We start from the raw sequence: 27,802 nt of genomic DNA on the forward strand, positions 1-27,802 counted from the left end.
ATTAACTTGCATCTAAGTGCCACGTGGTAAGCCCTTGACAGGCGAGGGCTGATATTGGCAAGGCCCCGCCCAGCACAGTGCCTGGCTCATGGCTGATGACCAGATGTAGCGTTGACCCACAAACAGCAAACTATGGCTGGAGATGCATAGGCACAGCCCTGCCCCTAAGGGGCTCCCCTTCTCCTGGGAGAGGAGCCCTTCCGCTCACTGTCTTCCCAATTTACCAAGTGGCCCTGGTGGGTGTCATTTCTGTTGGTTGTTCACCGACATTGATTTCTTCAGTACTTGTTTTGGTGGGGACTTTATTAATCACCACTTTGTTAATCCAGTGGTTCACGGCATCACCTGGGAACTTGTTAGAAATGCAGATTCTTAAGACTTCTCCCAGACCCACTGAATGAAAGACTTGGGGTGGTGCCCAGCGGCTATGTTTAACAAGTCCTCCAGGGAATGCCAATGCACACTCAAGCACACAGCCCCCCCTAGAGGAATTACTGTACCAATTTGCAGCAGAGGAAACTGAGGCTCAGCCATGTAGAAGGACCCTCCAGGATCCCACAAGGAGGTCATATCTTAATTGGAACGTGTGGTAGGCTGAAAAAAAAAGCCCCCCAAAATAGCCACGCCAAATTTGGACCTGCCAATGTGATCTTATTTGGAAAAAAAGCCTTTGCAGATGTGGTTAAGTTGAAGATTTTGAGGCAGGATTATCTTGGATTATCTGGGGCTGTACCCTACGTGCCACTGCAACTGTCCTTATAAGAAAAAGGCAGACGGAGCTTTGACATCCACAGAGAAGAGGAGGCGGATATGAAGACAAGGCAGTGATTGGAGTGATGCGGCCACAAGCCAAGGAATGTCAGGAGCCGCCAGAAGCTGGACGAGGCCAGGAGGGAATCTTCCCTAGAGCTTCCCGAGGGGGCACGGCCCTGTCAACGTCTTTTCCCCAGAACAAAAAGAGAGTCAAATTCCTGTTGTTTATAGCCCCCAGGTTTCTGGTCCTTTATTACAGCAGCCCTGGGGAACTAATGCAGACAGTCATAGAGGCTGGAGGTGCTCTTGGGGATTTGCTCAGACTCCAATGAGAGAGTAAGATGCTTGGTAATTATCACAGGGGGTTCGCTTTTCTCTCGGGCATCTTTTTAACCCGGAGCGGGGGTCTACCTATTCCTACTGGAGAGTAATTTCCCCGAGGGCTGGAAGTGAGTCCTGCTTGTCTTTTTATCCCCAGGCTTTTATTAAATGGTTGATTAAACGAACATTGGCATCTTGGGACTCAATCCGCAGGAACTGGCTGGGATTTCAGAGCCAATTCCTTTTCAAGGTTAAGGTTCTTGAGCAGGAAGAATATTTCTACGAAAGTTTTCTGAGGCCAGAGAAGGTAGTGAAATCATTCCCCCTGAGAGAGTTCTTATACATGTTCATTTCTGAAGTAACCCAATGAACGGAGCTGCTGAAGCACGCTTCGCACACTTCAATGTGCCCGTGGAGCCCCTGAGGGTCTTGTTAAAAGGCAGACTCTGATTCACCAGGCCTGGGCTGGGCCTGAGAGCCTGCATTCCTAACAAGCTCCCTGGGGATGCCTGGCATGCTGGTCCGTGCACCAGGCTTGGAATCACAAGCCGTGAACTGTTGCTTCTGGAAGAGACTCTAAAATCACCTGCTCTGACACCCCCATGACACAGACAAGGAAATGGAGGCCAAGAAGGGGCAGAGGCTCGTCCAAGGTCACAGACCTAGGAATCAGTATTGATGCCAACCTAAGTGGTGGGCCGTGGCTTGTCAAGGTGAGAAAGAGGATGGGGGGCCTTCCCCTTGGGGTAAGAGCATGGCCCCCCCCCCGAGACCCTCACCCCGGCTGGCTCTGCTTCTGCTTCCCACCCTCCCCCAGACTTTAAAACAAACGTCAGCTGCCAGGCTGATCGATAGCCCGCACGTCTGTGAGGTTTGAGCCTCTCTCCACAGATGTAATCAGGGCTCTGGAGACGTCCTGGCAGCGGCCATGTGGGGAGGGAGCACAGAAATACATTTAATCAAGAAACAGATGGGGAGCTGATAGAGTGTGTAGAAAAATCAGGTTTCTGTGATAACGTTCTCTTCCCCCACTCAGCCTCTGCAGCCCGCAGCTTCTCTAGCAAGAACTCCCGGCACCGGCTCCAGCCCTGCCCTTTCACAAGATGTTCTTCCCGGGAACCTCAGGGCCCCTGGAGATGCGCGCGCTGCGGGCTGGCTGGAGGCTGCTGCCTGTCGGGCCCGTTCCTCCCCTCAGGGCCCCCTGTTCCTCAGCCTCCTGCACGACTCCCCCCTGCCCCGGCTCCCCTCTCCAACCAGAGCCAGCAGAGGCCGGGAAACCGACGAGCAGACGGCCGAGCGCCGAGCCCTCAGCCCGGAAGCCTTCAGAGATGCTGTCAGGCCCGGACTCCCGGGAGCTTGCAGAGAGGACGTGGAGCTCATCTGTCCATTTAACCCCTCGCCCGTGGCCAAGTTCACGGACCCTCGGCCCCCCCACTCCGTTTCCTTCGGAGGTATCTGGGTCCAATGAGAAGATGTCTCAAGACTCTACAGCAGTGGTTCTCAAGTGAGGTGACAGCCCCCAGGGGACATCTGGCAGCGTCTGGAAACAGTTGTGGTTGTCATGACTCAGGGAGGTTGCTCCTGGCACCCAGAGGTGGAAGCCAGGGATGCTCTAGACATCATACAACGCCCGAGGCAGCCTCCACCGCGCAGGACGATCCCGCCCGAAATGCCGAGGGGGCCGGCTTGGGAAATCCCGCTCTTGACGGAGAGCCAGGTGCCCAGCCTGACCCCCTCTAGGTGGAGTCACCTGGCTTTTCCCATCTGCACCCGGTCCTCAAATTAGCGCGTTCACTGTCTGCCGGGGTCCTCTCATACCACGCATGCGCACACGGGCGCACGCGTGTACCAAATGATGTGGCGCTAGGTGAGTCCGGGCAGGGCTGGGGATTGACTTGGGCAGGATGTTCACCTCGAGGCGGTGGGGGGGGGGGGGGGGGGGGCGTGGTCTCATGTACTTACCGTGATGATGCCGCTCAGCTCAGGCTGCCCCAGCAGTTGTGTGATTTACGCAGTTGGTAGCTAGTAAAGAAAGAAATGCATGAGATAAATTTCCACTGCTTCTTGAAGGCCTGATCTCTTACTTAGTCCCTGGAAATCCACCTTATAAGCAGGGATGTGGTGTGCGGGAGCTGGTCACCGTCATCCTCGGCCCCGCCCAGCACCCCTGCCCACAGGCTTTGCTCTGGACCAGGCATCTTTCTGTGACCGGCCCGTGGCCAACAGGCCCCAGGGGGTGAGGCTGGTCTGTGCCATCTCCCTGAGATCCAATCCTCCCTGACACCGAAGCTATAGGGAGAGCAGAGCCTTTGGGGTCACTTCTCAGAGATTGGGGTGACCTCCTGTGGCAGTAACCTTGAGACCGCACTTCTTCCCGCTTGCCCTGATCTTCCTAATAAGCTTTGACATTGATATAATGTATTATTGGTAATAATTTAAACCCTCTTATGTACTGAGAGTTTATTACATCCCAGCCTCTGAGCTCTATGTGCTTACGTCACTGAATCTTCCCGGCCATCCTGTGATGCTATGTGATCCCCATTTGACTAATGAAGAAACCTCGGTCCAGAGAGGTTACGTAACTCGCTCAAGGTCACAGAGCCAGTAAGTAAGCAGCATACCCAGGACTTGAACCCTTGACTGACTCCAAAAAGCATCCTTCTAGCAGCCCTGCTCCCCACTGCCCCTCACCCCTCAAGGTGGCCGTGACACCCAGCGTTACCTAGAAGCTTGTTAGATAGGCAGAGCCCTAGCCCACCACCAGGTCCTGACTTGGAATCTGCACACGCAACTTAAAGACCCCGGGGGACTCAGCGGTGTGTTCTGGTGACAATTGTGCAGGACAGCGACCGACCACACTGCGCTATCTGCCCTCTGCCTGGGCACAGGTGCTGCTTTCCGGGACGGTGGTGGGGCTGGGGTGGGAGGAGGGGGATGAGGATGAGTCCCAGGTGTTAAGAAACCCAGGGGAACTGGGTGGGTTCGGTGTGCGTCTGGGCCAGTTTGGTCAAGCTTATGGAGTGTGTTACATGCTGACCTCCCGGGCTGGACATCACCTGTGTCTGGCCTCATCCCTGCCTTCTTTCTGGATATTCAAGAAGGCTGGTTTCCCACTTGAGAAATTCCCCTCCTGGGATCCCGCACCCTTCACCTGACCCCCGAGGATGCAGCTGTTTTGTCTGCTTTCTAGGCCCGGGGAGCCCAACCTCCTGTCTTCAAGAACGAGCTTTCCCCAGATCCCCACTTTCTGAGAATTCTCCCAACTGCTTCTTGCATTTTTTTTTTTTTCCCTTGTAACCATCTTCCCCTCTCATTGGAAACCCTTTCATCTTCTGTTTGATCTGGGACTCGGGACTTCTCCTGGGCCTCTGAGGTGCTGTTTCTATTACCAATTAGAATATAAAAGTGCAGCCATTTATCAAAGGTACACATAAAGCAATACACGGGCTGCACTGCAGAGAGGCGTGGGCCGGCAAACCCAGACGCGGCCGCTTCCAAAACCGCCACTACACGTGTCAGGAGGCCGGCAGTCGTGAACAGACGTTTCCCTGTAATCCCACGGGTAGGTGGTATTATTTCCATTTCATGTCTGAGCTGCACACAGGTAAGTGGCTCCCTCAGGTTCTATGAGTCAGTGTATAATTACAGGTAGAAAGAGGCAACAGCCGAATTAAACCTCCGATGCCTACTTTGGCCTGCTTCCTTTTTCACTCTGAGTGGTGAGGATCTGCCAAGAACTCAAGCTCTCTACGGGGTGCTGTAAGTTTCAATGTATCCAGAAAGTTCTGCAAACAGGTTGTTCTAATGAAAGGTTGCATATACTTGAGATTGATTTATCCATTTCAACCGTAGATCTGCCCAACTCTGAGACAATGAAACAGATCATTTATAGGGAGGTGACTCCGTCTGATGGAAACTGCTAGAACTCGGGTGGGGTGAGCTGCCACCTGCCGGTTAGTGGGGAGGCAAAGATCTTCACATCTTTTTAAAAGTTTTCCTACTGGAAAGGGAGTAGATTTATTCTAAATTGTTAGAAGATTATATGAGGATCAGTAAGCCGAATTAGCAAGGAGACATTTGGATTTATAATTGTAAGAGTTAACAATAGTAAGAGCTGGCATTCTTGAGCACTTACAGTGTTTCAGGCACATGGATTCTTCTCCTGCTACCATTAAGTTTCCACCTTGATCTAAAGATGAGAACCTGCCAGGACCTCCCAACGGGAGTGTGTTGGGGAAACAATTTTCACTTCTCCCTAAAGATCTGATTGGAAGGCACCTGACATCAGCGGGGCCGTGTCCCCCACCAGGACCTGTGCTCCGTCCGCGCCCTGGCACCTCGCACCAAGAGCCTGATGGGAAGGGCAGGCCCTGGCTTGCTTTCCTGTCCCTGCCTGGTCACCACGCTCGGGGCCGGGCCAGGGCCTGGCTTCCCTCGACCACCTGGAGGCCACCACTCTCTACCTCCTGGTGCCAGCTCTCTCTTGGGGCCGGGCCAGGGCCTGGCTTCCCTCGACCACCTGGAGGCCACCACTCTCTACCTCCTGGTGCCAGCTCTCTCCCCACCCACGATGGGGTCTGCCAGGCAGGCAGCAACACTGCTTGACCAGCCAAGGTCTCCCCCAGGCAGGACCTAAGGTCTGGACTTTGAGTAGGCAGCCCTAACCTTGGCCCTGGGAACATCCTCCGGGCCAGCTTTCTCAGGAGCCCTGAGCTCTAGGGCAGGGGTCTGCAAGTATTCCCTGTCAAGGTCCAGAGGGTAAAACTTTCAGCTTTGTGCCCCAAACAGTCTCAGTGGCAATGACTCACCTCAGCCATTGGAGCGCGAAAGCAGCCACAGACAATGGGAAAATGAGTGGGTATGTTCCACTGAAATGTTATTTACAAAAACAGACAGCAGCAGGGTAGCCCGTGGGTGGGAGTTCATCCACCTGCTTTAAGGTCATTGGGCCTCAGTTGATGAGCTGGCCACTCTGATCCCCACCTGGGTCCATGAGCTCAGCCGAGAGGGTGGGTGAGAGATAGGGGCTCCTAGGGTTCAGCCTGAGCCTCGAGGATGGCTCGTCAACCTTGTAAATCTCCCCAGAGCCTGATGGATTTGATTGCCCCCATTTCACAGATGAGGAAATGGAGAATGAGGCTCCGCCCTTTGCCCTGAATTCACGCAGGTGGTGACATTTCAGTTGGAGCCACATCCATGGGGCCTCGAGAGCCGTGTTAGTGCGGCTGTTGGGCTTCTGATGAGCAGGGGGCTCGACAAGGAGACCATCCAGCCTGGAGGGGGCTGCGTGCACTCAGGTGGGTGTCCCCCCAAACTCGAGCGGCAGTCGGGCAAAGCCTCCCCACGCTGGACATCGTAGGGATCTGCCTCCTTGAAGGGTTCCCTCCGGCTCTGACTCCGGGCTCACCTGCTCTCTCTCCCGAGGTGCAGTTTATGCTCATTGAGGTTGGGGACACCTACACCCTGTCCCCCAGGGGGCCTGACTGACCAACCAGGAAATGCCAATATGGGGGAGCCGCCACTCCGAGCTCCCCAGACCCTGGGAGTGGACTAGAGCCCCCAAGTCGGTGGCCTTGGTCCCCACCAGGGAGCCTCCACCTCCCGGGGACGGAGGTGGCGAGAAAAGCTTTGCATTTTGAAAAGAATAACATGCAAATCAGTTGTCTGACTCCAGTACTCCCAGGGGGGAGATCCCCGCACAACCTGCCAGGGAGGAAATGGTGACAAATGCCACCGCCACACCGTCACAGCGCAGCGTTGGTTGGAAGGCGAGAGTGGGGACCTGGGCTGTGATGTCTACTCTGTTTTCCCAGGTGGGGCTGAAAGCTCCTGAACCAGTGAACGCAGGTGATCCCTGCCATTGTAGACGCGGACACTGCCGCTCTGTCAGGGTCAGCAGTGCAGGCATCTACCTGGATTCCTGACCCTCTTGGCACGATTATAAATACAGAGTTAGTTCTAGAATTACTTGAAGGGGAAGGCTTCTGTCTGCTCGTCCAAGGCTGCATCCAGAGGGCGCTGTACAGCAGCTGGCCCATAGTAGGTGCTCAAGAAACGTGCATCGAATGAATCGGTGGTGACTGAGGTCTGGGAGGGGGAGACCACACAGCACGCAGGTCTTCCCCGCTTGCCCCTCCCCCACCAGCTGAGTCTAGAGTTACACCTGCTTGGCAGCCAGACACTGGGGATGCTCTGGGGGGGATGGACGTGCACTCCGTGAGTTACCCGTTCACCTCCTACGAGACAATAAAAGGACTAATAAATTTAAAGCCCATGTAAGGCGCCAGCCAGGTGAGCACCACTTGTTTACAAGCCTACCTGGGTTTAAATTTTTCTGAGGGGTACATGAGCCACTGCGGCGGGAGCTTCCGAGGGGCCGAAACAACTCCAGGTAGCCACCTGCCGGGTGGTGAGCCGGGCCAAAGCAGGGCACACGGCTGAAGTAGGTCTCCCCGTATGGGGCCATTTGGCCAGAACATGGCACTGCAGGGTGACCCAAGAGCAGACACAGCCTCGGCAGCCGACCTGCCCCAGCGGCTGATGCCATCAGCGGCTGAGCCCGGCGCTTCATCTGCAGATAGGGGCTGGCATCTCTTGGAGGTCTGCGGCCCCTAGAAACCGGTCCAGGAAGGCCAGAGCTGCACTTACTGACCCTGAGCACTTGACATGGGCTTCAGTTTGTCTTTAGCCTGCAGGGGGACATGGATTTCATGTAGGGCTGGGATCAAGTGCAGAATTGGCCACCCCTCACCCGCTGTCCCCAGGCAAGCTATTCAGCCTCCAAGTTGCCATTTTCTCACCTGCAAAAAAGGCCATCCAGTCGACCCTTGAACAACACGGGTTTGAATTAGGTGGGTCCACCGATACACAGATTATTTTTTCAATAACTATAGTATCTGTATTTTCATTTTACAGAGGTTTAAATTTGGTGAAGTTTGTGTCCGATTAGAGATCACAATATGTGAAAGCAAAAGAACTAGGGTCTGAGTCCTGATTCAGCCCAAACTCTTTCAGCTTCCTGCCCTTGAGTGAGTCATTTATCAATTCCTTTGTTTTTGAGGCAGAAATAGCAGGGCGTGGATTTTTGATGGCATGGGGGTTGGCACCCTAACCCCTGCGTTGTTCAAGGGTCAACATATGTAAGGCCCTTAGAATATTGCCAGGCAACAAACAATCAGGCGAGAAATGCAGCCTGCTGATATTATCACAGATTAATTCTCCAGTCAGTACCCTGGCCAAGGGGGACGGAGCAAGAGGGAGGTCCTGTCTCTTGGGCCAAGTGCCTGTCCCTTGTTCCCGTCCACTCCCCTTGCGCCTCTGACACTGCTGTTCCCTCCGGCCCAACACCAGCTAGAGGCCCAGGGAGGAGTAGTCAATCTGTTGAGAGAAATTTCCGCTCAACTTTCCCTTCTTTTCAAGGACCTCCTTCCAAGGCCGGATTTCAGGACACATCCACTGGCTGTAGCTGTGGGGACACAAAGATGCCCCACCACGGAAGGCTTGGAGCAGGACGTGCAGGCAGCCTCAGCCTCAGTGGCAGAGAGCTGATGCCTTGGGGCCACCACCTTCTGGGGCAGCCCTGCATCCAGTGACCAACCAGATGGGGTCTAAAGGCCTGGCCACGTGGGCCCATCTTCTACCTCTGCTCCACTCTGTTTCCTCCCCTCCCTACACAGGGTTGATCCCTAATCAACATCATGTACCTCCCCCCTCAGTGTTTATTTCCAGAGAATCTAACCTACGCCAGCCACCCCCTCCCAGCCCCGCCCCTTGGCAGGAAAGGCCCGTCCCAGGACCCCCCTCGGCAGCCCACTCCCCATCCTTTCTGCACCCCGAACCCCCCGGCTCAGCTCACATCTTACCTGACAGCATCTCTCTTTTCTTTTCCCTTCTCCTTTTCAAACCCCTTCATTTCCCACTGCTGGCTGTCCGAGGAATTGTTTACCACCATAAACCACAATACAATTCCATAAATATGTTATTTATCCTTCCTATTATTATTCCCCATTATTTATTTCTGAAACTCTATTATTAAATCTGTAAATTGTTCGGTGATACACTGGCAATGAAAGACACTATATAAAGGTGAGTTTATTGTTATTATTACTCTCTGATTAAAATGAGGAAGAGGGCTTCCGTGATGGTGCAGTGGTTGAGAATCCGCCTGCCAATGCAGGGGACACAGGTTCCAGCCCTGGTCCGGGAAGATCCCACATGCCGTGGAACAACTAAGCCCGTGTGCCACAACTACTGAGCCTGTGTGCCACAACTACTGAAACCCAAGCGCCTAGAGCCCGCGTTCCGCAGCAAGAGAAGCCACCACAATGAGAAGCACATGCACCGCAACGAAGAGTAGCCCCCGCTCGCCGCAACTAGAGAAAGTCCGCGCGCAGTAACGAAGACCCAACACAATCAAAAATAAATAAATAAAATAAATAAATTTATTTTTTTACATAAATAAATAAAATGAGGAAGAAAAATGAACTGTATTAAATCAAACCGGATTCCCTTTTGCCTGCAGGGGCCCCTGCTTTTAGGTGAAGGACGGCCCCCGGGCCTGGGCTGGGTGAAGGCTCTGTCTTCCACGTTGGCAGCTCTCCTGGCTGGTTCTGTCACAGCAGCTGTCGGTGACACTTGGGAGAACCACAGATTTGCAGGAGGCTCCGTCGCCGGGCAGAGTTTGTTCTGGGCAAAGCGAAAGAGATTCCATTTGCAATCTTACTTTTCGCCATCAGTCACTGCCAGTGACATGAAGAGGTAATAGAAGTGCCCAGGAATCCTGCATTTTATTTCCACTTGGCAACGTTTCTCTTGCTGGGGAAACGTAAATTCAGCCGATTTTTGTGCAGATTTTGCAAAATTCGGCTCTCTCCTTCTAGCTCTCTGTACGCACATGACGCAGGGACAGAGGGATTGTTGTGCCCTGCAGTTGGAGATGGTCTCACCGAGGAAGCCTCATCCAGGGAGAGATGTGGGGAAGGAACTGGGGGCCCCACGGAGAGGTACCTGGTCTGTGCACAGGGGTAACAGGTTAGGGAGCTAGGATGGGGAGGCTTTCTGCATCACCTGGCCACATCTACCCTTGAGTGCGATGGTTCTCAAAGTGTGGTCCCGGGACCAGGAGCAACAGCATTGCTCAGGTACTTGTTGGAAATGCAAATTCTCAGGCCCTGCCCCAGACCCACTGAATCAGAAACGCTAGGGGCGGAGTCCAGGGACCTGTTTGAACAAGTCCTCCAGGTGATTCCGGTGCACCCCAGAGTGCGACAATCAGTGCTTGAGTGCGCTGGATTCAAAATGCCATCCGGTAGCAGCATCGAACCGGGAGCTTGTTAAGAATGCAGCATCGGGCTTCCCTGGTGGTGCAGTGGTTGAGAATCTGCCTGCCAATGCAGGGGACACGGGTTCGAGCCCTGGTCTGGGAAGATCCCACATGCCTCAGAGCGACTAGGCCCGTGAGCCACAACTGCTGAGCCTGCACGTCTGGAGCCTGTGCTCCGCAACAAGAGAGGCCGAGATAGTGAGAGGCCCGCGCACCGCGATGAAGAGTGGCCCCCGCTTGCCGCAGCTAGAGAAAGCCCTCGCACAGAAACGAAGACCCAACACAGCCAAAAATAAATACATAAATTAATTAATTTAAAAACAAACAAACAAAGAATGCAGTATCGTAAGTTTCCCCCAGGACCTACTGATTCAGAATCAGCATTTCCGCAAGCTTCCCAGGTGCTTCTTTCACCCATTAAAGTTGAAGAAGCACTGCCTTAGGGTTTTTGCCACTCTCTTCGGGTCTGGTGGGCAGAAGACAGGGGCGAGCTTGTGAGGGTGGAGGCGAGGGACTGGAGCCGCTGGGTGATGGGGAAACACGTGGGACATTTAGGGACGAAGGACCTGGGACAATCGGTTTTGAGCATCTGGGGGTCAATTCGCTAGGCACAAATCATTCAATCTGACTTGAACTTTCCCCATGTCAGAGTTAAAGGCAAAAATCGTCTCAACGGGCTGAACCTGGGATGTCTGACTCCTTAGGAGCCAAACTGACATCTTGTCATGGTTGTCAAATCTTTATGACAACCCCACCAAGAGAAAGCACAGCAGAGCATACGATTTGATTATTTTGTGATAGCCTTCGGGTAATTTTATATACTCTGGGATGTCACAAAATCCCGCCGACTCGTCACCAGGTTGGGATCTGTTGCTATGGAAACCACTGGAAGGAGAGTTGAGACTGGGATATCGGACCCCGTCCCCCACTCAGACCCACAGTGTGACCTGAGGTAAAGTCACCCCACTTGTCTGTAGCTGACTCCCACTTCTTACAACAGGAAGTGGTCTGTGAATCGTGGGTGAGTCGGTGTGGTCACAGGGGGAAGGAGGGTCCAGGGCTGCTTATCCCGCCATCTTGCTGACATCACTTGGCTCCCACTTTTTAAATGTCTGTTCTGTCCAGGCGCAGGGATTCTCACTTCGTCTTCTCATGTCCGTCCGGGGAAGTAGGTGTCATCAGACCCATTTTATAGAAGTGAAAAGGAAGGGAGAGAGATTGGGATCTTACATAAGGTCACACAGCTCCTGAGTGGCTGAGCCAGGGTTTGAATCCAGCCTGAAAGTTTTCAAAACCCACCGTGGTCCATAAAGAGTGGATCACAGGGAACTCTGATCTATATTCTGTAACAAGCTAAATGGGAACAGAACTTGAAGAAGAATAGATACATGTATATGTATGACTAAATCACTTTGCTGTACACCTGGAACTAACACAACACTGTTAATCAACTATACTCCAATAGAAAATAAAAATTAAAAATAATAATAGACAAAAAAGAGTGGATCAGATGACTGCCATTCTCTCCTGCCTCAGTTTGCCCGAGTATGAAATGGGGAGAAGCATGTCCACTTTAGTTCTCCTTCCAAAGTTTGCTGTGAAAACGAGAATTCATCGTTTTTAAGGGCTTCCAGCCACAGGGAAGGCAGGGGTCCCTCCGCACCTCCCCTCTGCCCAGTCTAACGTTTGGCTGAAGCTAACCGGTGAGAGCGGCCAGTGGCCTTTCTGATTGGTCAGTCCTCGGGCCTCCCTGGCTGTCAACCCCTTGGAAAATCATCTCTGCCTCTGATGCAAGATCGGGTTGGGTAGACGTGAGGACATGACTCAAAGTTTGTTTGGCAATTTTCTGCCTTCGAGAGAGAACTATTAGTGGTGGTGACACAGAGAGGATGAAGGTGCGGTAATGAATGGAGGCTCTAAATTACCTCGGGGATGACACCGCTTGATTAACCTAAGTACTCATGGTGGTACCTCAGCTGGCAATTGCTCATTTATTTATCTTAGAAGAACTGATGTTTGCACCTACACACTTCTTCATAAACTCCAGACACTTCCCAGCTCAGGCTGGCCTGGACATGGCCGCCTAGGGACGCGACCTTTCCTCACCTTCAAATGACCATCCCACCCCGACACCACCACTCCCCTCTGCGGGGAGCTGCCCCACCTGTGACGTGTCACCCTCCCCCCTCCACAGTCACACGCCCTCCTCATGGGCCGAGTGCCCCGGAAGCCGCAGGGCTGGGCTCAGGGAGGACATTGCCAAGGTAGCTCACAGGACTGGGGTCCCCCACCTTCAGGACCTTGCACCCCTCGAGGAGTTTCTTGGAATGAGGCCAAGTGGACCCTCACTCTTGCTGAAAGGTGGGGTAAAACGGGGCCAGGAAAGGGCAGTTCTGAGCCAACTGCTTCCAGAAGCCCGACCCGAGTCCAGATGGGCATTTCTGGAGACTCACGGCTCGCCTGTGAGTGACGGCCATTGCCTCGCCTGGATCCTGAGTAATGAAAACAGCAGCTACCACCACTGAGGGCAACTTGGGCCAGATCCAGTGTTGCTTGCAGAGGCCCCCTAACCCTGAAGGTGCAAACTCGGCCTCTCCCGTCTCTGCTGGAGTCACAGGATCTAATTGCCGGAAGGGGGGGCTTCCCTGGTGATGCAGTGGTGAAGAATCCGCCTGCCAATGCAGGAGACACGGGTTCGAGCCCTGGTCGGGGAAGATCCCTCATGCTGCGGAACAACTAAGCCCGTGCGCCACAACTACTGAGCCCACATGCCACAACTACTGAAGCCCGCGCACCTAGAGCCCGTGCTCTGCAACAAGAGAAGCCACTGCAATGAGAAGCCCGCACACTGCAACGAAGAGTAGCCCCCCGCTGCAACTAGAGAAAAACCCGCGCGCGGCAATGAAGACCCAACACAGCCAAAAAGAATAAAAAATAAATAAAATAAATAATTGCCAGAAGGTCTCTTTCTGGGTTAAAACTCAGGCCATGAGCTATGCCTGTTGAGGAATTGTGTCCTAACCCCAAGAGGTGGCCCTGCCACCTGGGAAAACCAGCACCTGAGGAGTAGATGCATGCATTTATTCATTCGTTCATTCGTTCTTTTATTTTTTCATTCATTTGTTCAACAACCTTTTGTGTCCTACTATGTGTCAGACACCCATAGGCATAGAGGATAGAGTTTGGGCCCCAGAAGAGTTAACAAGCTAAATGACCTGCCCTGGGCTGAAAGCAAAGCCCAGGGAGGGTCAGGATTGCCTGTTAGAAAGACCTGATGGCCCCAAGTGTTTGTTAAATGAAGGAAAGAACAAATAAATTGCAAAAGAAAACCTACTGGACCCCCAGGGGCCAATAAAATCTGGGAGGGTCTTGCCTGGTAACTAGGTCCCCCAAGGTCTGTGCCTTCGATGCCCAGTACCGCGGTCCATCTCTGTGCACTCCAGCCCTTCTTGAAATGGGACTTGAATTTCCAGGCGTTTAGCTTTCTCACCACCCGAGAGCCGGGTACCTTCCCATGGACCACCCCACTGGGGAGCCCCGCATGATCAGTCACCTGCCCTGCTCAGCACCTCTTCGGCTCCACTCCAGGTTTACTGACGGGTCATTTGTTTCCTCCCTGGAAACATCTGGATTGTCGGAGTTAGCGGTGAGTTATGAGGCTGGGAGACCCTCAGTTTCTCTTCAGCCGTATTTCAACCCGGGCGGCGCTGCTAGGATGTTCCCCAGCCCCAACGGGCCACCTCTGCCAGAAGGTATGGGGAGCTGGAGACAGAACCCCAGGAAAGGGCATCCTCTCCCGAGTCCAGCCCAAGGAGCCAATCTTAGCTACGTGCCTGGGAAGCATGGGCGTCTGCGCGGCAGAGATGTCAGCCTCGCAATGGATGCTTCCGGCCTTTGATGGACCCTCTCCTCTGGGAGGTGGGACCTTGCTGACAACCAGGCTTGGGGTAGGAACCGTCTCTCCCACCTGGGCCTCTCTGGGGAAGAAGCATCTGGAAAAGGCAAGTCCCCACCCCGAGGACCACATCGAGTCTCCTCCCATTTGCCTCCGAGTTTGTAGTCTGTGATCCGCCTCAGGGGCAGGGCTGCCTCCTTCGTCCCCACTGGCTTCTTCTCCACCCAATTCAGACTCCCTTGCTCATGAATGCCAACCTGCAAAAATCGCCCACCGGTTTCCAACCCCTGCAAAAGGAAGATACATTATGACAGATCGACTTGGTGCAGAGGTAACAAATTGTCCGTATTATAGCACTTTACATCTTGATATCCATTCTCCTCAACGGGCTTATCTGTAAACCGACCGAATTCACACTGGGATGCTAAGAAAATAGCTGTCATATAATAGATGGGGTCTCCTGGAAAATGAACATGTACAAATGGCTGTAGCATTTACTTAAAATGTCATGCCAATTGCTTGCTGTTGTCTTTATGCAATGAGATTGATTTTACTGCTCCTCCGACTCCTCAGCCTTGATGGGTAATTTTTAATGCAGCAGGGAGATGCTGCTTGTGTTTAATCTATAAATAGTCTGCAAAGGCATGGGCTCTTTCAGGTGCAGCCTTGGAGTGGTCCAAGCCTCTTTTTCCGGGATCCTCCTCTTTTTTTCTCCCTCCTCCTCCCTCTGGGAGAAGTTGGACCTGGGCAGGGTCTGAGCTGATCTTATTCATGTATTCAAATGTATGCAGATGTATGCATTTTGGTTAACAAGTTAATTCATTTGCCAGGCCAGGCAGTTAGGGGTTTTCACAGTGTAATACCCACACTTGACTGTCCCTTCCACACCCGATTATGCCCTGGGGTTTTACTTGGGTAGAGTTTATGAAGTTGGAGCCTAGGATGGGGCGGGGGAGGGGCAGCTTGCCTCTTGCAGAAAATGGCTTCGAGGTGTCCTCAAGATGACACCCACAGTTCTGCCTAGCCTCCCCGCTGTCCTAGAAGCCACAGACAGCCCACTTAGGGCTGGACATTACTTAGGAAGTTCACAGTTTACCTCTCCCCTCAGCCCACTCCACCCCCCAACATGGCCACTTTTTCCTCCTTTATCTCCCGAAAAGCTACTTAACAATCATCCCTCGGTTGGCAGTCCCAAGATGGGGGAACACAACTTCCTGCTTGTCCCCAGACTCAATGCCCTGTGTCCCCTGCAGAACACAGCCTCCCCCTTCCCCAGACACCATGCCCCGTACGCCCTGCTGAGTTTTGCTTCTTCCTCCTTAAGGAAGTGGAAAGGTAAAGTTGGATGGAATAGCCCACTTTGATTCTCCCTCCTGTCTTCTCAAGGAAGATTTTCCATAGCGTTTAGGAGCCACAATATCGCTCTTTTCCATCTCTAGAACCCTGGCTGCACCTGTAGGGGAGCCACGTTTTCATCCAAGTTGTTCAGAGTTTGCAGGTCTGAGTAAGATCCAAGTTGCCTTTAGATGCCGGCTTTTTCGTCATGGGAGGAATTGGAAACATCTGCCTGCTTATCATCATTAATGATAATGATGTCTTCACCTGGTGTCCCGTTCCGCAGGAGAGCGTGCCCGTACGTCACGCTGCAGGATCCCAAGAAGCAGACGGGGGTGTGGGCATCATCTCTATTCCTTTGTTCAACAAATATTTATTCAGCACCTACTATGAGCCAGGGGCAGTGTTGGGGGCTGGGAACAGATCAAGAAGCACAGCAGACTCGGTCTCTGCTCTCGAAGGCATCTATATTCTGGGGAGATGGAGAGGCAAGTATTGCAGCCCTGACAGGCCGGGTACCTGCCACACATGAGCCCGCAGGTGGGCTGCTTTCCCAGCCTTGGCAGCAGTAGCTGGGGAGGGATTCAGGGCAGGCTTCCTGGAGGAAGTGCTATGGAAGTGGAGGTCTGAGGGATGACTAGGAGCTGGCCAGCTTAGGACTAAAGTAGGGTAAAATACAAAAACAATGTTTTCCGAGGAAGGGGACAGTATTTTCCAAGGAACTGGAGCTCAGAGAGAGCAAGACATTCCCAAGTCACATAACTAGGAAGTGAATATGAGACCAGTTTCTTTAACCAACCTGACTCTGGGGTCCCCTGGTGGGAAATTCTACAGATGGGGAAGCAGAAGCCATGGTCAACACAACTTTCCTGACCCTGGGGTCACCCTTCCTCTTAGTAGGATGAACATCAACAAGCCAGCCCTCCCAAGGAAAATGATCACCACTCAGACAGATTAGACAGCTGTGGGTAGCAATGCTGGTCTGAAAACACAATTAGACAGAATCTAAATAATGATTTAGATTAATCATCCGCAAATGACCCTCAACAGAGACAAGGAAATAATAAAGAAAGCCAGTGTGTTCAGAGCATTATTAATTACTCAGATCCAGGACCTAGCACCTTAATGTTCAGTAAATGGCCAAAGGAAGGAGAGACCCCCTTCCTCCATGGAGTCACTGGCCTCTCCCCCATTCCTTGTACCAAGTACTGAAACACTCATGGTCAAATTCAGAAACTATGCACACTGTAGAGTCAACAAATTGACTCATACAAGCCTGGAGCCAAGAGACACCCAAGAACTCACTCTGCCCAACCTACTCTTTACACAGATCTGGAGCCAGGGATGGGGTGCTAGTCTGTTTGGGCTGCTATAACAAAATACCACCGACCAGGATGCTTAACAGCAAACGTTCATTCCTCATGGTTCTGGAGGCTGGGAGTCTAAGATCAAGGTGCCAGCAGACTCAGTGACTGGTGAGACTCCTCTTCCTAGTTCATAGATGGTTTCCTCTTGCTGTGTCCTCACGTGGCTGAAGAGGGGAGGGAACTCTCTGGGGTCTCTTTCATAAGGGCACTAACCCCATTCATGAGGGCCCCACCCTCATGACCTAATCACTCCCCCCCAAAGGCCCCACCTCCAAATACCATCACTTTGGGGACTGGCTTTCAACCTGTCAATCTGGGGGAACACAAACATTCAGTCTACAGCAGATGGGCCTAAAATCGTCAGAACTGGTGCTGGAATAAGAACTAGAAGGAAGAGCATTAGAGTCTTTTGCACTGATCAAGCCTTGAAAACGCAAGTGTTCTCGTCCAAGAAAAGCAGCCATGGGAGCTTCCTCGAAAAGTCCACTCCCACACCTCAAGCAGGGGACCCAGTTACCCTGGCAACCACTGACTGTCAGGGGAGACCACACTCCTGCCCAACAGCAGTTATGGGTAAACCAGACGGAAAGGAGGCCTGCAAGGGTGCTTGTACTCAGTGCTGATTGCATCGGTGGTCTATTACTGGGTAACAAGTCACTTCAAAACTAGATGGATTAAGGCAATCATCACTTTGTTATCTCTCACGGTTTCTGAGGGTCAGGAACTTGGCTGGGAAGACTAGAAGATGGGGGGGAGGGCAGCCCAACAGTGTGAGGCTGAAAGCACCGGGAGGTGTCTTCACTCACGGGTCTGGTGGCTGGTGCCGGCTGTCGGCAGGGACCTCAGCTGGGCTGTCAGCCAGCACACCTACGTGGGGTCTCTCTGCGTGGACTGATTTGAACTTCCAAACAGCGTGGCAGCTGTTCCAAGAGCAAGTGTCTGCAGGAATCAAGGCGGAAGTGCATAGCATTTTTATAGTCTAGTTTCAAAAGTCACTTGGTGTCACTTCCATATACTCTCCCCGTCAAGGCAGCTAAAAGGTCCTCCCAGGTTCTGGGGGAAGTGGGGGGTGGAGTCAAGGTCAGACTGTAAAAAAAAGCCTGTGGAGTGGGAGCTATTATTAGGGCCATCTTTAGACCAGGCAGTCTGTGCCGCAACTCCTCCTAAGCAATCTAACCAAATTCGTTTATTTAAAAACCAATATTTATTGAGCACTTATTGCGTGCCCAGTACTGCACTAGGGGCTCTCCTATCTCTTAAAAGTGCCGGCAGCTGTAGGGGCACTGTGGGGAGAAGCAGCCCAAAGAAGCTGGGTGCCGGGGGAGGGGGTGCAGGGGGGCAGTCCCTGGCCCCTGGTCTTTCCCTCAGAAGCAGTCACCTTTCCTTACATCTGTCTATCACCTTTACATCCGTCCTTACACCTTTCCTTACAAACTGTCCATCTTCACCCTCGCCCCCAGCAAGGGCAAGGTGAAGGTTCCATGGCGTTGCCATGACTACCTGGGGTCAGGCTGAGCCTGTGCTCCTGCCACATGGCGAGGGCAGCCCCTGAGTCCACGGGAGGAAGAGAAATTCTGTGTCTACAGCCTCCCAAGGAGCAGGGTCCCAGGTCCCCGCCAGCCCCTCCTACTGAGCACAGCCCAAACACCACCATTCATCTTCCCCCAGCAGAGCCAGGGACCCCCGCCGCTCCTGCTCTTCACACACAGAAGCTGGACCAAGGCTCTTCCTGGCCCCAGAAACCCTTCCCCACATCTGCAAGGGGCTGAAGCCTCGTAGGTGTGCCTGGATTTGTTTCTTCCCTCCTAGCCAAAGATTTCTGATTTGAAATTGCCATTTTTATTTTCAATGCACCCCCATTAACTCTCAAAAGCCTCTCAGGGGCCACCTGATACTTGAATACAGCCAGCCACGGGCAGCTCACTCCCACCCATGTCATTTGCAGACAGCTGTACCTCTTAGGAAGTCCTGCAATCTCATTCTTTTTTTTTTTGAACCTTACATTTTTAATATTAGATTCAGCAGACATGGAAGAATACTCTGACAAATTGTCATAATACTTTCTAAACACATACTCTCAATTATGTCCTCATTTTTGGGGGCCAGAAAACAATGGGTGGTGGACCAGTGCCTGTCTGTAGGCCGCAGTCTACTGATACTGCTCTATATCCCTGAAAACAAAGCAGTCAGAAGAGGCCTCTCTCATACCCATCACACATATCTACCCATGCACCCTTCCCAAATATTCTCCCTTACTAGATATAAACTATCAATGCTCTTATAAAGGATTAAATGCTTTTGTCTACTCCATGAAATTGTTCTAGCAATTATTTTTTCTTTTTCTCAAATTCCTTTTTTTTTAACATCTTTATTGGAGTATAATTGCTTTACAATGTTGTGTTAGTTTCTGCTCTATAACAAAGTGAATCAGCTATATGTATACATATATCCCCATATCCCCTCCCTCTTGCGTCTCCCTCCCACTCTCCCTATCCCATCCCTCTAGGTGGTCACAAAGCACCGAGCTGATCTCCCTGTGCGATGCAACTGCTTCCCACTAGCCATCCATTTTACATTTGCTAGTGTATATATGTCAGTGCTACTCTCTCACTTCGTCCCAGCTTACCCTTCCCCCTCCCCATGTCCTCAAGTCCATTCTCTACGTCCTGCAATCTCATTCTAAACAACACTAAACTCAGCTCTAGATCATACAGCGACAAAAGTGCCTCCCTTGCCCCATCAGAATAACTGTGGATTAAGGGATCTCCCCAGGCAGGGCTGGCACTCACGTTTATATATAAACAGGGAGCCTTTAAAAAAGTTAATTGCAGTGGTGGATGATGGTGGGGACTTCCCAGAGAGAGATGGGATAGTTTGTTTGTTTTTTTTTTTAAAGATTTATTGATTGATTGATTGATTGATTGCTATGTTGGGTCTTCGTTTCTGTGCGAGGGCTTTCTCTAGCTGCAGCAAGCGGGGGCCACTCCTCATCGCGGTGTGAGGGCCTCTCACTGTCGCGGCCTCTCCTGTTGCGGAGCACAGGCTCCAGATGCGCAGGCTCAGCAGTTGTGGCTCACGGGCCTAGTTGCTCCATGGCATGTGGGATCTTCCCAGACCAGGGCTCGAACCCGTGTCCCCTGCATTAGCAGGCAGATTCTCAACCACTGCGCCACCAGGGAAGCCCCCGATGGGATGGTTTTAATGAAGCAAACGTGTGCTGGGGACCCCTGAAGAGGAAGGGGGCCATGGAGCAAGAGTGTGAGTCTAGCTGATGGGCTGAGCAAGGTGGGGGGGGGGGGCGAGAGGGTTGTCAAGATCCAGGGGTTGCTGTTTAGGAAATGGTGATTTCAGACAGGAAAAGGAGGTCAAGGGGAAGATGGATACTTTGTTCCAGAGCAGATTTGATGAGGGGAAAGGCTAGGAGGAAAGGCAGGAGAAAGTAAATATGAAGCCATCAGCATTCCTAGCAGTAGACGGAGGCCAGAGGGGGCTCCAGCGTGGTTAAAGGGGAGGATGGCCACTGGGGCAGCTGTTTCCAGCGGAAGCCAAACTGGAGAGACCCAGGATGAAGCAGAAAAGGACCTGCTCCTCCAGAAACCTTAGGTGTAAAGAGATAGAACTCAGAGATGGACTGGAATGTGGGAAGAAGGGGTGGTGTGGCGACAAAAGCTGTAACATTCATTCACTCATTCATTCATTCATTCATTCGACAGTCACTTACTGGGTTTCTACCCCATGCAAGCACTGAATTACTCCCCCTCCCCCAGCCCCAGGGGATTCAGGGAGTCCTGCCTCCAGGGTGAATTAAGGAATTGACAACCACCAAAGGTCATTCTCCGAAGAGTGGAATAGACAGTAAGGGAGCCCCAAGAATGCCACTGAGGGAGGATCTCATTTGGGGGTGCTTGGAAGCCAGGGAGGAAAGGTGGCCCCTGCCTAGAGCAGAACCCTTTTTGTTTCACTGCTGCTGAAACATGCCAGACCCTTCCTTAAACTCCCCAGAGCTCCCTAGAGCGTCCTGCATCCTGTGCACACCCCTTGTGCTGGGTTTCTCACCCCTCATCTGAGGGTCATCTCAGTCTCTCCTCCCCCATTCTGTTACCTGAGCCTCTCTGGACCCGCCCTCTCCCACCTCAGCTCCAGATCTGCCTCTTCTCTGTATCCCTGTACCCATTCAAGGAAGGTATCTTGAGGAGGGTGGGTGTGGGGTTTTCCCAACCGGGGTCTGACCCAAAACTGCTGAGAAGGGGGGGTCATTACCATTTCCCTGCTCTGTGTCTCCATGGTTCCGTGGCGCTCAACTGGGGCAATGCTGCTTGTCTACGGAGCATTTGGAAATGCGGCGGAGGGGTTATCACAGTGGCCCTTAGGCTGCTGCTGGTATTAGAGCATGCGCAGTGTCCTGAACAGACCTGCTAGGTGAAGGACCATCCCCTCCCTCCCATCACCAACGCACTTGCTGAGGGTATGGAAGGGGAGCCCTCCCCGCCTGTCACCCCTCACTCAGTCCTTCTCGAGGTCTGTCAGGCCACTCGGGAGGATATCCCCTCCACACGTGCCCGGCTCAGCCCCTTCTGGCCTCTCTCTCTCTCTCTGATCCCCGGAAGGTTGCCACCCAATCTGCTCATCCCTCTAGAGAGATGAAGGGGCAGGATCTCCTCCTCCAAGCTGTGATGGCTGCCATTTGGGGGTTATTTTCAACCCATCAGGGAGCATGTAGAAGCCCACTATGACCCCACGCCCATGCCAATTCAGCTTTCAGGGGAATAAAGCTGAGATTTTGAACTTACTTTCTCTGATGCCTGGGTCCATCTCTCAACTGGTTCCAAACTCAGAGACGGGACCAAGTTTGTGACAAATCGTCACTCCTCCAAGCCCAGTGGAGGTCTGGGCCCAGAAACTGCAGACCCAGCCAATAAAACCTACCCACTGAATTTCTAGGAACAGGTGACCCTACCTCCCCCACTCCACCTCCCTTTCCTCATGCACTGGAGGTCAGATTTCTTCGGAGACCAAGGGCATCTCTGGTGCAGCCCTGAAGCCACAGCGCAGGGGACCAACCGGAAAGAGATTCCTTTTCCTTGTGTCTAAAGGGCGGGGATGGCAAGGATGGGGCATGAAGGGGGCTCAAAACATGCCTTTGAGAAATCTGATCAATGTGAGAAAATTGTGCTTTCATTTTTACGTTGCTCTTGGACATGAGGACACCTGCACCCTGTGGACCCTTTACAGCTGTTCTGCTTTTGGCTCCAAACCAGAGAAAGACAGATTTATGCCCAGACCAGAGCTGCCTTCTCTAACCTCGGTCAAGGACAAGGGTGGAAGCGGCCTGCCCTCTTCCCCCTCGCAGCCCTTTCTGCCCCTTCCCAGGGGCTGTGGCCTTTAACAAGCCACCTGAGAAGTGGCCCCAAGGGCTCTTGGTGGAGAGGGAGAGCTTGCGGCCCCAGAAAGAGTGAGGGGCTGGTGTGCACAGCTACTCAGCCCTCGGCGAGCTTGCGGGTGACGTGGGCGAGAGCTCCCCCTCCTTCAAACGGCCCCGGTCACCGTTTGAAAGTGGCCCTGGCTTCATCAAGAAGGTAAGCGGCCCTTCTTCACCTCCCATCCACAGGGAGCCCTGGCTCGTGGCTCCAGCTCAGAGGAGCTGATCCAGCCCTGTTCCAACCGCAGCTTCTGAAACGCGAGTGTCCACCTTGTATCCCAACCAGGACGCCAGGATAAAACTCCAGCCCCGGCCGCTCTCCACGTGCGTCACTCCAGCCCGGCCCACCGTGGCCCAAGTATGGCCGCGAGGAAGACTCCAAGGTGTCAGTTTATTTCAGGTTCAGAACCCAGGCCAGGTTCAGAGCCAGGCTGCTCAGGCTACCTTTCCAACCCCGTGGGACACTGGCCAGGAGCCGATTTGCCCCCAGGCAAGCACTTCCGGTGGAGAAGACTTGCTTCTCCTCCCCTCCCACTGGCTGGCGCTCAGCGGGACCCTCCTGCTGCTCTGCCCTGATGGAGAAGAGAGACCTTCTGAAGGCAGACAGAGAGCCGGACTTCCAGAGGTAATCCTGGTCCACACGAACCAATCCAGCCATCCCCGGGGCTGGAGTCACCCTCAGCCCCGGCAGGACTCAGCCCTGACTCAGCACCGCAGAGCTTCTCCAAGTGCACCTTCCTCATCGGCCGGGGACGCCCATAGCCTGGTGCCGCCTGGGTCGTCAGACGGTTTCCAAGACAGCAGACGGCTCAGCCGAGCCGGCCCCTGCACATCCGCCCTTTACCAGGCAGGAAGGGCCCAGCAGAGCCACATGGACTTTAGCTCCTTCCCTCCTGCAAGGTCATTCCTGGGGCTGGTTCTCCCACTTCGGCTGGTTCCCGCTCGCTGCTGTGAGCGGGAACGTGGGAGTGGGGCATGGGAGGGTGACAGTGGCTCCTATAGGACGCCGGGGGCTCCAGCCTTCTCACATGCCTCCTCCCCAGCCTGCTCCGGTCTGTGCTGTGTACCTCAGCTCCAGGAGGGCCTGGGCCAGAGGAGGCGGGTGAATGAACAGGACGCAATTCACAAGGTGTGTAAAGCCTTTGCGTACAAGACGACGCAAACTTGAAAAGGCTTAGAAAGGAGAGAGTGCGGGCCATAGAGGCCTCTGAACCATTTCCCGGTTTTCGATGTGGCATTTGGCAAAAATCAGATTGGACTGAACACCCCTAAGGCCCAGGACTTGCTGGCTCTTTGGCAGGATGGCGATAGCAGGAGAGGCCTCATCTCCAGGCTGCGAGAAAAGACGTGCCCAGGACCGAGGGTGAGTGGCTGGGGGTCATGGAACGCCCTCTCCTGAATAGTGTGAGGGCCGCAGGGACCTTACTCCAGTCTCTGCTTTTCCCTGGAACTTGCGAGAGGAGGGCTGTGGGACTCGGAGTCTCAAGGGACCACTTGGAGCTCACCACGCCTTACCTCTGCAGGGGACGCAGGAATCCAGGCCCTGGGCTGGGACCCCCGGTGCCTGCAGCCTGCCAGACCCCGGTGAGCGGGAGAGAAGGCGGTGCTCCGGGCACCAGGGAGCTGGCACAATGGATGGGGACAGATCTAGTTTGAGAGTCTCCGAAGATGATATTTCTCCACAGCCTCACGCCTTTCATCTGGAACTTACTGGAAAACCTCGCTAAGGGGATCAGCTGCCTTCCGGGCGCCGACTTCCAGCTCCCATCCAATTGGCGTGCAGGCCCTTTAAAGCCTTACTTCTCGACACCATGAGCGTTGTATGTTCCTGACAGGATAAGCCCGCCACAAATTAATACCTGGGGCAGATCCTAAAACACAGTTTTTCCCGGCTGCAATAATTCCAGCCAGCCCCTCTATCTGCGCTGACAGATGCGGTAAACCTTTCATGGTTGCCATTCGTGCATTGCTGTTTCCCCCCGGTATCGGAAACAGCCCAAACAATAAACTTTACCTCCTTTTATGATTATCGATGTGGTTATGGGGTACCCATGCTACACCGCCAGCGACCAGCCAAGGGCCCCTTAGCTGCCTTCGGGAAGCCTCCTAAGTTGGAGCTGGCATCTGGGAGACAAAGGAGAGCGCAGCTTCCTGTCTCGGGGCGGCTGAAGGTGGCGGTAAGGGGGAGAGGGAGAGGCGCGCTGCCCGACCTGGCGCTGGCCAAGCTCTGCCAGGTAGAGCGACGAGCCTGCCGGGCGGCCGGGCCCGAGGGACTCTGAGAATCCCCACGCATCCTGCCTTGCTCCACATTTTGCTTGTGGCTGAGACCGGCACAGAAAGCCAGGCCCGGGTCCTATCCCCACAGGCCTTTGTTTCTCCATCTGCAAAATAGGATTGGTGACACTGGTCCTGCCTGTTCCAGGGAGCCACTGGAGGACAGGAATGCCTACTGTAAATGGTAAAAGGCCATGTAGATGTCCAGGGCTGGTCCTTGGTACCCAGAACCCTCCCAGGGCAGTTTGGACAAAACCTGAACTCCAGCAGATCGGCCCTCTAAGACTTGAGTGCAGCGGGGGTACATTACTTTTCTAGGGCTGCTGCAGGAAACGGCCACAAACTGGGGGACTTCAAACAATACAAGTGTTTTCTCTCCCAGTTCTGGAGGCTGCAAGTCTGAAATCAAGGTGTCAGCAGCATTGGTTCCTTCTGGAGACCCCCGGGAGAATTTGTCTGATGCCTCTCTCCAACTTCTGCTGGCTGCCAGCACTCCTTGGCCTGTATTGCCCCAGCCTTTGCCTCTGTCTTCACGTGGCCTGCTCCTCTGTGTTTCTCTGTGTCCTCTCCTCTCCTTATAGGGACACCAGTCATTGGATTTGGGGCCTGCCCTGACCCAGTGTGACCTCTTCTTAACAAAGTCATCGCAGAGTCCCTACTTACAAATTAAAGTCACACTCTGAGGTTCCAGGAGGACGTGAATTTGGGGGAGCGGCGGACAATATCCAACCCACTCTAGGAGCAGGGAGGGGGCTCACCCCGCCTGAAGTTCTTGCAAGGGGCCCCATCTCTGGTAACCTGCGGCTTCCTTCCCGGTAACCCTCGCACTGGGGACACTCCTGGGTTTCTGTTTCCTGGCAAGGACAGCTCAGAGGCCACGGACGTCCCTTCTAACTGCTCCTTAGAGACTTGGGGGATCCCAGGGATACTCTGCCCTGAGACACTGCAGCTCCTTGTCTGGCCAAAATGCAGCTGAGCCCCTCCACACCTTGGTCATCTGCTCTTAAAGAACCAACCCCCCTACCTTCCCTCCCCTCCCTCCCCCCCTCCTCAACTCTGGACTGTTCCTCCAGGGCCTATGGGGCAGTCTTAGCCGGTGCCCGGTGGGAACCCAGTCCCAGATTGCACAGTTTAAATTATGCATTAGCTTTTTAAGCAGCACTTTTAAGGCTGGCAGGGAGACAGATTTTTATCGGTGGTGAATGACCACCTAGGGCTGCTGAGTTTCATCTTGGGTTCATGTGACGGGTAATAACTCTCACCTCCCTCCCTTGATAAAGAGACACGGCCTGTCTCTCGGCTCGGGGAGGGCACAGTTGTGCACACGCCTTGCCCCAGGTGTCAGAGCTCGAGGGCGGCCTCCTCCTCCCTGTGGGCCTCCAGCTCACCCACCGCACCTTCCCTGCCACGGCAACCACTGGACGGACCAGGAGGACCCCACGATGACCCCCCCCAATCCGTGGGGCCCAGATCATTCTGCCCAGGGACACAGGATGCTCCCTCTAGATCATGCCCCGTCCTGTTCAATTACTGGAGAGAGGCGCTCTTGCCACCTGCTCTGTAAGTAAATAGTCTTGACATTTTTAGCAACAGGCTCTGCTCCAAGGGGCAGATGGTCGCCCCAGGGCCGATCTTCTGGACAGAGGAGACCAGGTTGTCATGCAGGATGGTCTGACCTGAACCTACCTCTTGGGCCCTTGTCCTTCCCAACGCACTGCCTCACTGGGAGGAGTCTTTGTTTTCCTAACCCTCCCCCAGATCTCCAAATCTTGCCCCTCCTGGATGACTTCCGTTGCCTCCCCAGCCATGAGCTCTGAGGCCCTCTGGGGAAAATCGGTTCGTCAGAAGCAAGAGCAGACGCTCCAGTCCTGCTGGCACTGTGGGTGTGAAGCCTCGGCTGAGGCTGGAGGCTCTGCCACTGACCTTGGCACTTGGGGGAGGGTGGCAGTCTCGTGGTTGTGCTCTCACAAACACGAGTACCCCAGGCAGTCTACCACGTGAAAAGGCTTCCGAGAAGCTTCTCTGTCCTAAATAAGTTGTTAAAAGCCAAGATCAATTTGCTTCTGAAAATATGGTAGATCAATATGAATGATGCTGTCTGCAGAGGGACACGCGTGTCCTTGCTCCTCTGCGCTTGGGGATGCGGGCCCCCGGCTCCCGGCCTCACTTCCCCTCCCACCCCCCAACCCCCATCCTTCCGCATCATATTTGTATCTGCTCTCTGTTCCCTAACTTAGCCCATCTTGTCATTCCGGAAGGGACAAGACATTCGGGAAAGGGATCTGATCCCAAGGGAGTGGGCGTGTGGTCCCTATGGGTGCAGGGGACATTGGGATGCACACTTCCCAGGAGGAAGGACCCCTGCCCTGTGGGTCCCCAGCCCCACTCCTCCTCTGCCTCCCCAGGGCTTCAGCTGAATCCCAGCAGCTCCACCCTCAATCTGCAGCCTGCCACTCACCTTGGGGAGTGGTGTCTAAGGCAACTTAACAGGGATAGCTACCAGGAAGCCTACTGCCTGTCTTAAATCAAGACTCTGCCCTCAGCAAGGTGTGTGTGTGTGACCTTGGATGTGAGTGAGTAACCCCATCAAGCTTTAATGTCCTTATCTGGTTATTAGGGATGATGAGAGCCTGCCTGGGTTATACTTGACACAGAGTAAGCTCCCAATTAATAATATTTATAGCCAAACATTAAGCAGGCAATGCTGATCTGAGCACTTTATCTCTAGTAACTTTTTTAATCCCCACAATAGTCTCATGATTACCTACCATTATTATCTCCCCATTTTAGAAAAGAGGAAACAGAAGGCCAGAGAGGTCAAGTAACTTGCCTGAGGTTGCACAGCTAATAAATACAGAGCCTGGATTTGAACCCAGGCAGTCTGGCCTGGTACCCACGGGCTTCACCCCTGCCATTGTTGTTATATTTTGCGCTGGGTCAGGCTAGGGGCACAGATACAATGTCCAAAAGCACTGGTCCAGCCCTTGCCCTCAGGAATCTTCCTCTTCCTCCAGGTGGTCTCCAGGTGAAGAGAGAAGGCTCCCTAGGGTCTTGTGTTGGCAGAAGCTCCAGCCACCAAGCATGATTTAACCCTCGTCAAGCCTGTCGTTCCTGCT

Source organism: Balaenoptera physalus (assembly GCF_965194825.1).
Source record: "Balaenoptera physalus genome assembly, chromosome: 20".
Taxonomy (NCBI): domain Eukaryota; kingdom Metazoa; phylum Chordata; class Mammalia; order Artiodactyla; family Balaenopteridae; genus Balaenoptera; species Balaenoptera physalus.